The 12,941-nt window shown below is 43.9% G+C and overlaps 1 pseudogene; it reads left to right on the plus strand.

The window, feature by feature from the left end:
* The first annotated feature begins 402 nt into the window (after nucleotides 1-402).
* The window catches only part of LOC113631252 (60S ribosomal protein L12 pseudogene), a 100,688-nt pseudogene continuing 88,149 nt past the window's right edge, over nucleotides 403-12,941 (plus strand).

Genomic DNA, 12,941 nt, shown 5'->3' on the forward strand with positions numbered 1-12,941 from the left:
ACATCACCTCCATCCAGCCCCATCTCCTACCCTTGGCAGAGGGAGACGGGGCAGCAGTTAAACAACTGTCCCCGAGTGAACCCAAGCAGCCTGTCCCCACACCTACCTGAGGTTCTGTGACCGGCCAGGGGCTCCTCGTTGGTGCTGCCACCACTCGTGATCCTGCATGGTTAAGGCTGGAGCTGCCTAAGCACGGCCATCTGAGAAGAGCTTGCAGCGTGTTGGGGGAGGTGCAGTGCAGCATCAGGACACTACCAGCTTCCAGAACTGCCCTAGTGACTACAGGACAGACTGGATCTGCACTGGGACCATTTGCAAGGGCCTTGGGTCCAATACTAGGCCTTGGTACCATCCCGGTCTTCGATTTCCCATCTCACTTGTGTTCCTTTCCATTTCCGCTAAATGCCGAAGGACCAAGGGGGAGCCATTGATGTTGTTTTCCCTGCCAAGTGGATGAACAGGTCAGCTTCTTCCTCATGGCATTCAAGGGCCATGTGATCGGAACCTGCTGACCCTCCAGTATCTTTTCTGTCTCTCGATTCAAACCTTTTACCCTGGCCAGGCAGCGTCTGTTGTTTCATTTCCAACTGGACTCCTTTGAGCTGTAGCTCTTTCCTGTGCCTGTGATGGCCCCCTGTACCTCATCACACACCCCATCCCAACCTGCTCATTCTTTGAGGCTCAGGCCCAGGTTCAAACCTCCCACGAAAGCCCTTCTGGCTTTTATGCCCTCACATCTTTTCAGAGATCTGAACTCGGAGACCCGAGAGCATTTAAGGGCTGAGAACTCCGATGGGAACCTCACTGTTCATTCATGTCCGTGAACGTGTTGACTTCCCAAACTGCTCCGTCAGCTTCCAAATGGTGGGCGCTTTGTACTCCTGTCTTCTCTGGGATGGTTGGCCCAAGACAGGCTGCAGGAACGTAGTCAGCTCTCGTGGCTTAGCAATGGGCTGATGTTTTTTGTTGACTTTTTCCTTCCCTTCAAAGTAAGCATTTTCAAGTGCAGAGAATGAAGTATGAAATCCCAGCCTTGGAGCTTGAGGGGCACTGGGCAGGCATATGCTTCATTCTAAACTCCAAGCAGGGGTGTGTCCAACCCTCTGAGCAGATCCCCGCCCACCCCTTCCTGGCAGCTTCTGCGGGCTGCCGCCTCCCTGGAGCTGTATTTGGCAGAATTCGAGGGACTCTTCCATATGCTTGACCACAGCCTCCACCCCAGAGGGCCCAGTGTATAGCCCCCTCCATGCTAGGTTCTGAGGGTAGATGGGAAGCATCTAAGCATCTAAGACTCAGACCCTGCCTTTGGAAACTTGGGATATGGCTTTCATCCTGAGGGCAGTGCTGGGGGAGATGGAGGTTTGGACAGGCAGGGAGACCCAGGAGTGCCCTTCCAGATATGGGGGAGGAGCCACGACCTGTCTCCTTTTGCCTCTAGCACAACTCCTTTGTGACCTCTTCTCTCTGGACCTTTGTTTTCTAACCAGCTGCTCCCTGGCCTACAGGATTGCCGGATAATGATTTGAGGTGATGTGAGGGGAAATACACTTTTGAGGATGAAGACAGCCTCTGAGTGCGGGGTCAGACCTTCCTCGCCTTTTGTGTGAAGTTAGTGCCACCTCACTCATATTTAAACTCTATTTATCACCAGCTTTACCATTCTCGTTTTCATAGATTGTTGGACTAGCGTGTTGTACCCTTTTTAAAAGCTTCTTTAAAAAAAATTGCTGGATAGATTTATGTTTAATGCATTGTTAAAACATGCAACTGTATCAGTTCGTCAGAGCAGGACCCATTCTCTGAGTGTGTGTGTGTGTGTGTGTGTGTGTGTGACAGTCACACCATGGGGGCTTCTCCTGGCTGTAAAGGAACCTGGAGATGTTGAGGTACATCATTCAGGAGGTCTGCGGTTCCCTAGTCTATCATTTTTTTAAAAAAAATTATTTTATTTATTTATTTTTGCCTGTGTTTGGTCCTTGTTGCCGTGTGTGGGCTTTCTCTATTCGTGCGAGTGGGGGGCTATTCTTCGTTGTGGTGCACTGGCTTCTCACTGCAGTGGCTTCTTTTGTTGTGCCACACGGGCTCTAGGTGCGCAGACTTCAGTAGTTGTGGCACACAGGCTCAGTAGTTGTGCCTCGCAGGCTCTAGAGCGCAAGCTCCCTTGCCCCTCCTGCAATGCAAGGACGCAGGGAGAAGACAGCCATCTGGAAGCAGAGAGTTGGCCCTCACCAGACACCGAATCTGTTGGCACTTTGATCTCGGACTCTCAGCCTCCAGAACTGTGAGAAATAAATGTTTGTTGTTTAAGCCACCTGGTTTAGGGTACTTTGTTATAGCAGCCCAAAAAGACTGAGACACTGGGTGTGATCCATCTGCCAAGTGGGCTTAGGCAAGGGAGAGGGCAGGGCTGAACTTGGCTGGATCCAGAAAGCATTAAGTAGGGGGATCAGTTTTAAAGGTGGTTCACATGGGGAGTTGCAGAGTGGAATTACAGATCTGTCCTGGGCTGGGAGTCTACGGGGAGACTTGGTGAGCTTATAAGAATGTTCCATATTTGAAACCCCTTTTGGCTCTTCAGATACACATTCTCTAGAAATTTTGCCCCTGTAGAAAAAAAGATTTTCCCCCCATAGTCATAAAAAATGTGAGAGAAATGAAAATACATGTAATCGTACTTTAAATATATTTTCCCATAATACTACTTTAAAACTTTATGAATGTAAACACTTATTAATTATAAATTGTTGATAATATATGCATAGAGATATGAAAACATAGGACAAAGTCATATGCTTTCAGTAGAGAATGAAGAGATCTTTATTTAAAAAGCCATATCTTTTCTAGAACAGAGCACATCCATTTTAGATACTCAGAGTTCTAGACCAGGGGACCTCTTAAGGTCCTGCAGCTCTGAAGCTCTATGAAAATGCATCTCCTTATTTTCCATCCGGTGAAATGGTTAAACAATTCTGTAAAACTCTGTCTGTTCATCGGTTATGTTGTCTCTGGCTGTGCTCTAACACTGCACTAAGAATTGCATTTTTCTCTCTCCTACTTAGATTTAAATCTTGCAATCACCACTGGGAAGTGAACTGTATCATCTTGAGAAATCAGACCACAGAGACGGGCCTGCAGCTGGCAGGCTGGGTCATCTTTAATCGCTTAACCCTTCATATCAAAGGATGGGTTGTAGCAGCAGATTCCTCCTCGAGAATTTGCCGTGGCAGATTTTCTCAAGGAAAAGCTGAAAGCTAAAATGAAACGGAGTGTGTACAGCAAAAACCTTGCCTTATAAATGGTCTTTTGTGCCTATACACACGACCAGCTTTATGTGTATCTCCATGTAACTCTCTCCTGTGGGCATGTGTCCGTGTCTGGGGCATGTGTAACTGTGATGTGTACATACATGTCCTTTAACATGAGACTATGCAATGAATCTTTGTGTGCATGTGTGGACGTAAGTATGTTAGTGTGTATGGATGTGTGGTGTGTCCAAGGAAAATTCTTTCCTATCTCATAAAATAAGATCCAGGCTACTTAAGGCTGGTATAGAAGATTGTTTAAAAAAGTGGCTGTGATAATTCCCTTCTTGTATTTATACCCTCCTAAACCGACTCTGGACTTGGCCATGTGCTTGTCTTTAGTCAATGGGACATTACTAAATGTGACACAGAGACCTGAGAAGCAATTGCACATTGAAGTTGTCTTCTCCCGCTGCTCTTGGAACCCTCAACCAACACACTGTCAATGAACAGGGCAAGCCTGCTGGAGACATGTGGCCCAGTGGCCCTGCCTACCCCAGCTGACAGCCACCACCAGCTGCCTAACATGTGAATGAGGCCATCCTAGACCAAGCAGCCCTCATCCCACCTGTGAGCTTTATGCAGCCACAGAAGTGATCCCAGGGAGACCAGCAGAAGAACCACCCTGCTGAGCCTGGCCCAGATTGCCCACCCACATAATCGTGAGATAATACAAAATAAGTGGTGTTTCAGATCACTAAGTTTTGGAGTGGTTTGTTACACAGAAAGAGCTAACTCACTGATCTAGTTGGTAGTAGTGGGAAAAGTCTCTCCATTGGAGGAAGGGGTGTTTGGTAAGAACTTCTGGGCATGAGTCATAGGGAGACATGTTATTCCACGTTCAAACATTCTTTATAATCCTGTTTTCACTTTATGAATTTAAAAACATAAAAATTAGCTCTTATTGGAGGACCCACCACTAATTCTCACACAGGAATGCATGTTAGCAAGACAAGCATGGGAACAGGAGGACGGTGCTGGCGTGCTCCAACAATTCTTTACTGAGTCCCTGGGAAGAAAGCCAAAGAGAAACCAACCCAGGGAAGGTGCTACACTACAGAATCGATGTGAAGGCTACAGCTTGCTCTTTGGATACGAAAGGATTCATCTCATTCCGGCTCCCAGCCTGTCTCCATGGGCGGGGTGGGGGGGGGCATCACTTCAGCATGTATTACCCAGGAGCTCACCCCAGGCGTCTTGACTCCTTGAAGAACAGAGCCTATAAAATGAGGCTCTGAGAGAAACAAGATTCTCTTCCCTGCCTGAGGCTTGCCTTTCGGGAACCTGCCAACTCTTTGGATAACTGACTCTGGGATGATTGTCCCTCTCAAGGGAGACCATGTGTACTTCCAGGGACAAGACCTTTACTCTGCAGACCACAACAGGATATCAGGATACAATGTTCAGCCTGTTCTAGATGGCTCTACTTACATGTAGAAGCAGAGGTTGGGTGAGAAAATTGTGTGTGTGTGTGTGTGTGTGTGTGTGTGTGTGTGTGTATAAATGCAGGAATATTGGCTCAGAAGTCAGGGCACATGACTTTTGCATTCCCAGCTCCAGTCCTGTTTTACAAGAAATTTCTACTTGGTGTGATTTGAGGGGGTTTAGGGCAGAATCTAATCTGCTATTTATATCAGGACTTTGGATCTGAAAGATATTTTATTTCTAAGAATCCTCTCTCAAAACACAGGAATACTCACACACCTCTGTTATCTGTTAACTCCTAAATAGGAAATAGCAGAGATAAGGCAGCAGGTAGAGGCTTTGGAGCTCTTAGGGAACGCCGATGGATGTGTGGGCACCAATACTTATTACCTTTCATACTTTAGGTTTCATCCAAGCCTGGACCTGCCCAGCCTTCTTGTAAGTAAATACATCTCACACACTGTCCCAAAGCATGTGCTACATCAATTAGGTCAAAAGGCTCGATATGACTGACCTGTTATTTTATTTTTTTTTTTTTTGGTAGAGGTAAGGACATTATGTATAGGAGAAGGAAAATAATTACATTAATTATATTATTATTAACAGAAAAAAAATTGCTTTTTAAAGTAATAGCTATTGCAAAGCCCTGTACGATGTCCTTTACACATTGGTGTGCATTATTACTGCTCCAGTTTTGCACATAAGGAAACTGAGATCTTTAACTGGAAAGTTCAAGTGTCTCATCTACGGTTGCTGGTAAGAGGACGAAAACTCCAATACAGCAGGCCTGTCTGATGTTAAAGTACTGCTTTTAAAATAATTTATTACGAAATATTTCAACCATACAGAAAACTTCGGAGAACAACAGAGCAACCACCCATGTGCCCAATTTTATTAGACCCGAATAGTCTGCTGGACTCACATGGATCTTGTGCTCATCATCCCCTTTAAAAGATAGTTTTATTACATATGTGCATCTCTAACACTATAGTGCTTACTTGGTTGTTTTAAAGTTTTCAGAAAAAGAAATCATGTTGTCTGTAGTCTCCTGGAACTAACATTTTTCAACAATATGGTATTGCCAAGAGTCAACCACATAGTTGTGTGTAGCTGCCGTTCATTACTTTTGAGTGCTTTACAATGTTTCATTGTGATGTACTCTAGAATTTCCTTATCCATTTGGAATTGTTCCAGATTTTTTCTTCCGAGAATAGTATTGCTATGAATGCTTTTGTACATCCTTCCGGGTACACTTATGTACCCGTTTCTCTTGAGTATATACCCAGAAACAGAATTTGGGGGTTGTAGGATATATGACTATTTAACTTTATAAGATAATGCCAAATTCTTTTCCAGTGAGATTTTATCAATTTTCTCTCCCCGTGGCAATCCTCTGGATCCATATTGTCTCTAATATTTAGTGTCATCTTTTTTTTTTTTTGCGGTACGTGGGCCTCTCACTGTTGTGGCCTCTCCCATTGCGGAGCACAGGCTCCGGACGCGCAGGCTCAGCGGCCATGGCTCACGGGCCCAGCCGCTCCGCGGCATGTGGGATCCTCCCGGATCGGGGCACGAACCCACGTCCCCTGCATTGGCAGGCAGACTCTCAACCACTGCGCCACCAGGGAAGCCCAGTGTCATCTTTCTTAATTTTGCCAATTAAATGGAAATCAGATGCAACTCGTTATGCATTTCCTTGATATTTCCTCAAATATTTATTGGCCATTTGTGTTTTGCCTTCTGTGAGATGGTTCTTTACGTCTTCTGTCCTTTTCTTTCTATCATCTTGTTTGCTCCTTTCTTACAGACCTATAGTAGTTCTTTGTATATCCTCAATACTAATCCTTTGTTGGTGGTATGTGTCGCAAATATATTTTTTCGATTTGTAATTTATCTTTTCCTCTATTTTGTGTGTAAGATCACATTTTGTTACCCTCTTTTCCCTCTTTTGACACCTCCCCCCAGTTAACACTATTAACTGTCCCCAGAACAAAACCAACTTGACATAGTCTTGTGTTATATGGCTTGATGTAGTGGCATTTTGGTTCCCATGATTTCAAGGAACCGTCTGTTAAACACATGTTAGTGTCCCAGTGGTAGACAAATGTCCCCAAGGAACTGATTGAATTTTAATAGGGGGCTTCTGAGCCCTAGGTAGTGACTTGGAAGAAATATTTCTGAGCTGAGTGGCCACCATCCCTCAACCCTTATCTGTCTACACCCACCGCTCCATGGGCAGCTGAAATATGTTTAGGATTCACATATTACAGAACTCTTCTGAAATACAATTCCCCAGGAAGCTTTCATTTTTCTCCAAGTAGTAAAACTCCCACTTCCTGATAGTTACGAAGATAGGTTTTGTTGTCATAATGCTTTCTCTGTGTGCTGCTTTGCAATCAGAGTTTTCACCACTCAGTGGATCCATCACCGAGCAGCACATTACAGCAAACGCGTATCCGTTTGCCTCTATTATTGTCATAATCAAAAGGCGGGGCTACACTGAAATATTTGCTTCGTGCATGCATATCTGTTATCCGAAGGGCCTTTTAACCTAAATGGTGTGCTTTCTGTAATGTGTTCGGTTAATGAATGGGTCTGTGAGGGCCTCAGAGCAGTGCAATGTGGGAAGAACGCTATAATTTCTTTTTAACATGCAGGAATTCTGAATACGAGAAAATGCATGCCAAATTTTATTGCTTCTAAATCTGAATAATTGTATTTCTGGGCTGTGCATCTGGGTAGATAATAAAGCCACAAAACAATTTAATGAAACATATAAAAAATAAAATGACATTACTAAATATTATAATATGAAGAAACTATTTTTTGCATATGGTCACCTAATCTTTCAACCATATAGCAACAAATAATGCAACCATAATTGAAAGTTTTATTATCCATCTGAGTAAATTGAGCTCAAATTTACCTTGTTCTTGTTAGTTGGTGGGCAAGCCTATTGGGGTTACTGACAGGATTTCATTTTCATGGTGGATTATTTTTTTTCCTTTTCTATGTAATCTAAAGTGGTCAGTAAATAGCCCTGTTGCTTAATTGATTCTGAACCCAGCTCTTCAGAAGCCACCCCTTGGCCCTGTGACCCATGCTGGCAGCCAGCCCTGGGTCTGCTGAGTTTCAGAAACTGGCTCCACACCTTATGAGTCTTTCTGGTCCTAGAGCCCCATAGACTCACCAAGGGCCCAATGTCTTTACTCTCTGCTGCATGCCATGTTCCACTCATATTCCACTCCTGCAGCCCCGGAGGGAGATGCTCCATCTGCTATGGAAGGAATTTGATGGGATTTCTGGAGTGGAGACTGGGAATATGTTGACTAGTGTTGGACTACCAAAAGGATCTTTCATTCCACTTTATAGAAGGCCCACGAGCCACCTCCAGGGTGTGGGGTGGGGTGGGGACTATGCCACCGGAAGAAACCCACTGGCACTTCTGACCTTGAGACCCACACATTAGCCCACACTGCTGGAGCTGAGGCCCCCGAGTTCTCAGGGCAGGCCGTGGGGCACGGGGGATGCCAAGACTAAGGTGAACATGGCACGGCTTTGTGGGAAAATCTCTACTGATTTCAATAGTAATTTTTGGTTATGTTTATTATAAAATATTCAGCCTTTTCCTGGAGCCTCGGTTTGGAGAATCAGTCTACCTAGCTTTTTCCCTGCTTCCAAGGCCACTGCAGTGGGCCTCTTGAGATTGTCCAAGCTGTGGGCGGCCACCTGGGAGAGAGGATGTTTCTTCATCAGGGAGACTCTGGGACACCTCATTGTAAGAAAGCCCGGGCTGCAGGCCTCACGGCCCTTCTTTCTTACTCCCAGGAAGCCTTTTATCCCCCTTGTCTGCATTAGGGAGAGTGAGTTAGCAGGAGAGACAAGCAAGTTACACTTCCAGAACTGTTCTCCCTTTACAGAGCTCTGGCATGGAGTCTGGGCCCTATTCCATTAGAGCCTTTTTTTTTTTTTTTCAGGGAACTTGCCCTCCTTTCCTGCCATTCGGTCTAGGTCAGTCCTACTCTAGTCCATCTGGTGTGTTTCAATAACTCCATGCTTCAAGGAGAAGGGGTTGGGGATTTCCATCTCTTTACTTCTGAAGCCCTGATGTGCTTATGCAGATGTACCCAGACCCTTAGCCTCAACCTCCAACTGCAAATACAAAAGGGTGAGCTGGGGGAGGAGATCCAGCATCTCTGGCCTCACTGCTCCTGGATGCCACTGACCAATCAAAAGTTCCCTCCACACGGACTTCCCGGGTGGTGCAGTGGTTAAGAATCCACCTGCCAAGGCAGGGGACACGGGTTCGAGCCCTGGTCCGGGAAGATCCCACATGCTGTGGAGTAACTAAGCCTGTGCGCCACAACTACTGAGCCTGCACTCTAGAGCCCGCGAGCCACTGCTACTGAGCTCACATGCCACAACTACTGAGACCCGTGCGCCTAGAGCCGGTGCTCCACAACAAGAGAAACCACGGCAGTGAGAATCCCATGTACTGCAACGAAGAGTAGCCCCCACTCACCACAACTAGAGAAAGCCTGCACGCAGGAGTGAAGACCCAATGCAGCCAAAAATAAATAAGTAAGTAAGTAAATAAATAAATAAATTCATTAAAAAAAAAAGTTCCCTCCACACACGTCCCCTCTCTGAGCAGAGTAAATCTGCCCAGAGATTTACTCTGCCCAGAGAGGGGACGTGTGTGGAGGGGACACATTGGTTATGCTTTCTATTTGCACACAAGTCCTCAGTTTCTTTAAGTCCTTAGGCTTCAAAGATAGTGAAGTCCCATTAGGATTAAGAAAACCTCATCACCAAAAAACCCCACACCCCATTGACAGCAAGGTCATGGTGATACTTTGGAGCAATTATTTTCAAACAAGCCTTCTAAAAAATATGGTGCTTGCTATGTGCTAAGTTTTTGAGTCATCCTCAGATCCTGTGGAGGGAAATGGGGGTAACCAGGAAGGGGACATAAAGAAGACTGTTTGCTTTCTCTTGCCCTTTGTGTAATTCTGTATAAAACTTTGAAAACAGGGGTTGGAGCAATTTTTTTTTTTTTTTTTGTGGTACGCAGGCCTCTCACTGTTTTGGCCTCTCCCGTTGCGGAGCACAGGCTCCGGACGCGCAGGCCCAGCGGCCATGGCTCATGGGCCCAGCCGCTCCGCGGCATGTGGGATCTTCCCGGACCGGGACACGAACCCGTCTCCCCTGCATCGGCAGGCGGACTCTCAACCACTGCGCCACCAGGGAAGCCCCTGGGGCAAGTTTTAATTTGCCAAGTAGCTCTTTGGGGGAGAATATATACTCCTCATTGCCCCAGTGGAGGGACATCTACACTCCTGACATCTCCCCAGGCTCCCTTCCGTGGGTTGGGGGATGGAGATGAGAAGCTAGGGGGTGGGGGTGGAAGATGTTGAGCTTAGGTCTTGCTCTCCCTCTGGTCAGACGCAGCCAGTGTGCAGGATTCCAGCCCATGTGTTCTCCACCATGGTGTGCAGGGCAGGGCAAGCCAGAGCTCGTGCAGCTGTGGGGACTCTAATTTAAGGGTGAAGGACCGGCCAGACCACTTGGCCACAGAGCTGAGCTACGTTAATCTTCTATCAACACTTGGGTTGACTCCTATGGCTCTGAGAGGACAATGGGGAAAGGCTGATACCGATGTGCCTGACATTGTGATGGAGAAGAAAATGATCCCAAATTGAAGTTTGGAAGCAAAGCTTCACAGCAGCATCATTCTTTTAGAAACATTTGTTTTCCTCAATTGCATTAATTTTTTTAACTGAGGTAAAATGCACATAACATAAAATTTACCATCTTAACCATTTATAAGTGTACAGTTCAGTAGTATTAAATGCATTCACATTGTTGTGCAACCAACATCCCTAACTCTATTCATCTTGCAAAATTGAAATTCTGTACCCGTTAAACAATTCCCTATTTCCCCCTTTCTCCATCCCCAGACAATTACCCTTCTGCTTTCTGTCACTCTGTGTTTGACTCCTCTGGGTACTTCACATAAGTGTAATCATACAATATTTGACTTTTTATGACTGGCTTATTTCACTTAGCATTATATCCTCAAGATTCATCCATGTTGTAGCAAGTGTCAGAATTTCTTTTCTTTTTCAGGCTATATAGCATCCCATTGTTTATCCTTTTATTTATCCATTCATCTGTCAAAGAACACTTGGGTTGCCTCTACCTTTTGACTATTGTGAATAATGTTGCTATTTACATGGGTGTACAAATATTTCTTCAAGATCTTGCTTTCAATTCTTTTTGGTATATACTTAGAAGTGGGATTTCTGGATCACATGGTAATTCTATGTTTGACTTTTTGAGGAACTGCCATGATGTTTTCCACAGCAGCTGCACCTTTTTACATTTGCACAATAGTGCACAAAGATTCCAAATTCTCTATACCCTTGCGTCTGTTTTTCTTGAAAGTGACCATTCTAACGGGTGTGAGGTGATAATCTCGTTGTGGTTTTGACTTGCGTTTCCCTAATGATCAGTGATATTGAACATCTTTTCATGTGCTTGATTGCCATTTGGATGTTTATTTTAAGAAATGTCTATTCAAGCCCTTTGCCTATTTTTTTTTTCCTTTGCCTATTTTTAATCAAGTTTTTTTCCAGTTGTAGGAGTTCTTTATATATTATGGATATTAATCCCTTATCAGATATATGATTTGCAAATATTTTCTCTCGTTCTGTGAGTTGCCTTTATATTCAGTTGATTATGTCCCTTGATGAACTGTTTCAAATTTTGATATAGTCCAGTTTATTTATTTCTGCTTTTGCTGCCTGTGTTTTTCATAACCATTACCTAATTCAATGTCATTAAGTTTTTCCCTATATTTTCTTCTAATATCTCTTCTGTTTAGGTTTTTGATCCATTTTGGGTTGCTTTTATATGGTGTAAGGTAAGGGTCCAACTTCATTCTTTTGCATGTGGATATCCAGTTTTCCCAGCTCTGTTTGTTGAAAATCACTTAATCATATATGTGAGCATTTATTTCTGAGCCCTGTATATGACTACATTGGTATATACATCAGTCTTTATGCCAGTACTGAATTGTTTTGATTACTGTGGCTTTGTAGTAAGTTTTAAAATAAGGAAATATGAGATCTTAAACTTTATTTTTTCTCAAGATTTTTTTGGCCATTCAGCCTCCCTTGAGATTGCATATGAATTTTTGGGTGGATTTGACTATTTCTGCAAAAAACCACGGTTGTAATTTTTTTTTTTTTTTTTGTTTTAATATTCTCTTTATTTATTTATATATTCAATTCATTCATTCACTCATTCGTTCATTTGCCATGCCGTGCAGCTTGCGGGATCTCAGTTCCCTGGCCAGGGATTGAACCCAGACCACGGCCATGAAAGCCTGGAATCCTGACCACTAGGCCACCAGGGAACTCCCAATGCTATTTTTTTTTTTTTTTTAACATCTTTATTGGAGTATAATTGCTTTACAATGGTGTGTTAGTTTCTGCTTTATAACAAAGTGAATCAGTTATACATATACATATATCCCCATATCTCTTCCCTCTTGCGTCTCCCTCCCTCCCACCCTCCCTATCCCACCCCTCTCGGTGGTCACAAAGCACCAAGCTGATCTCTCTGTGTTATGCGGCTGCTTCCCACTAGCTATCTATTTTATATTTGGTAGTGTATATATGTCCATGCCACTCTCTCACTTTCTCCCAGCTTACCCTTCCGCCTCCCTGTATCCTCAAGTCCATGCTCTAGTAGGTCTGTGTCTTTATTCCCGTCTTGCCCCTAGGTTCTTCATGACCACTTTTTTTTTTTTTTTAGATTCCATATATATAGCATAATTTTTTTTTTTTTTTTTTTTTTGATAGGTATACCTGGATTTAATTCTCACTTCTACCGCTTGGTAGCTGGATAGCCTTAGGCAAGTTTCATACCTCCCTGAAATTCACTTAATTCAGTCTGTAAAATGGCATAATAACTTATTATAGCATCCTTTTAGGAATTTTAAATCAGTTCTTGAAATAAAAGTACACAATATATAGACAAGTATGGATTCCTCAATAGGTGTTTGACCTTTCATTTCTCCAGTATCCCACCCGCATCAAATAAAGAAAAATACTTTTTAAAATTTACGAATATTTCATTGTTGTAAAGTTAAAGCCATAAAAATAATCAAATGGCCTACTATCATACCGTTAGAAGAAAAAAAAAAAA

Source organism: Aethalodelphis obliquidens, unplaced genomic scaffold (genome assembly GCF_003676395.1).
Source record: "Aethalodelphis obliquidens isolate GAN/ISIS:26980383/991018 unplaced genomic scaffold, ASM367639v1 scaffold32, whole genome shotgun sequence".
NCBI classification, from domain to species: Eukaryota; Metazoa; Chordata; class Mammalia; order Artiodactyla; family Delphinidae; genus Aethalodelphis; species Aethalodelphis obliquidens.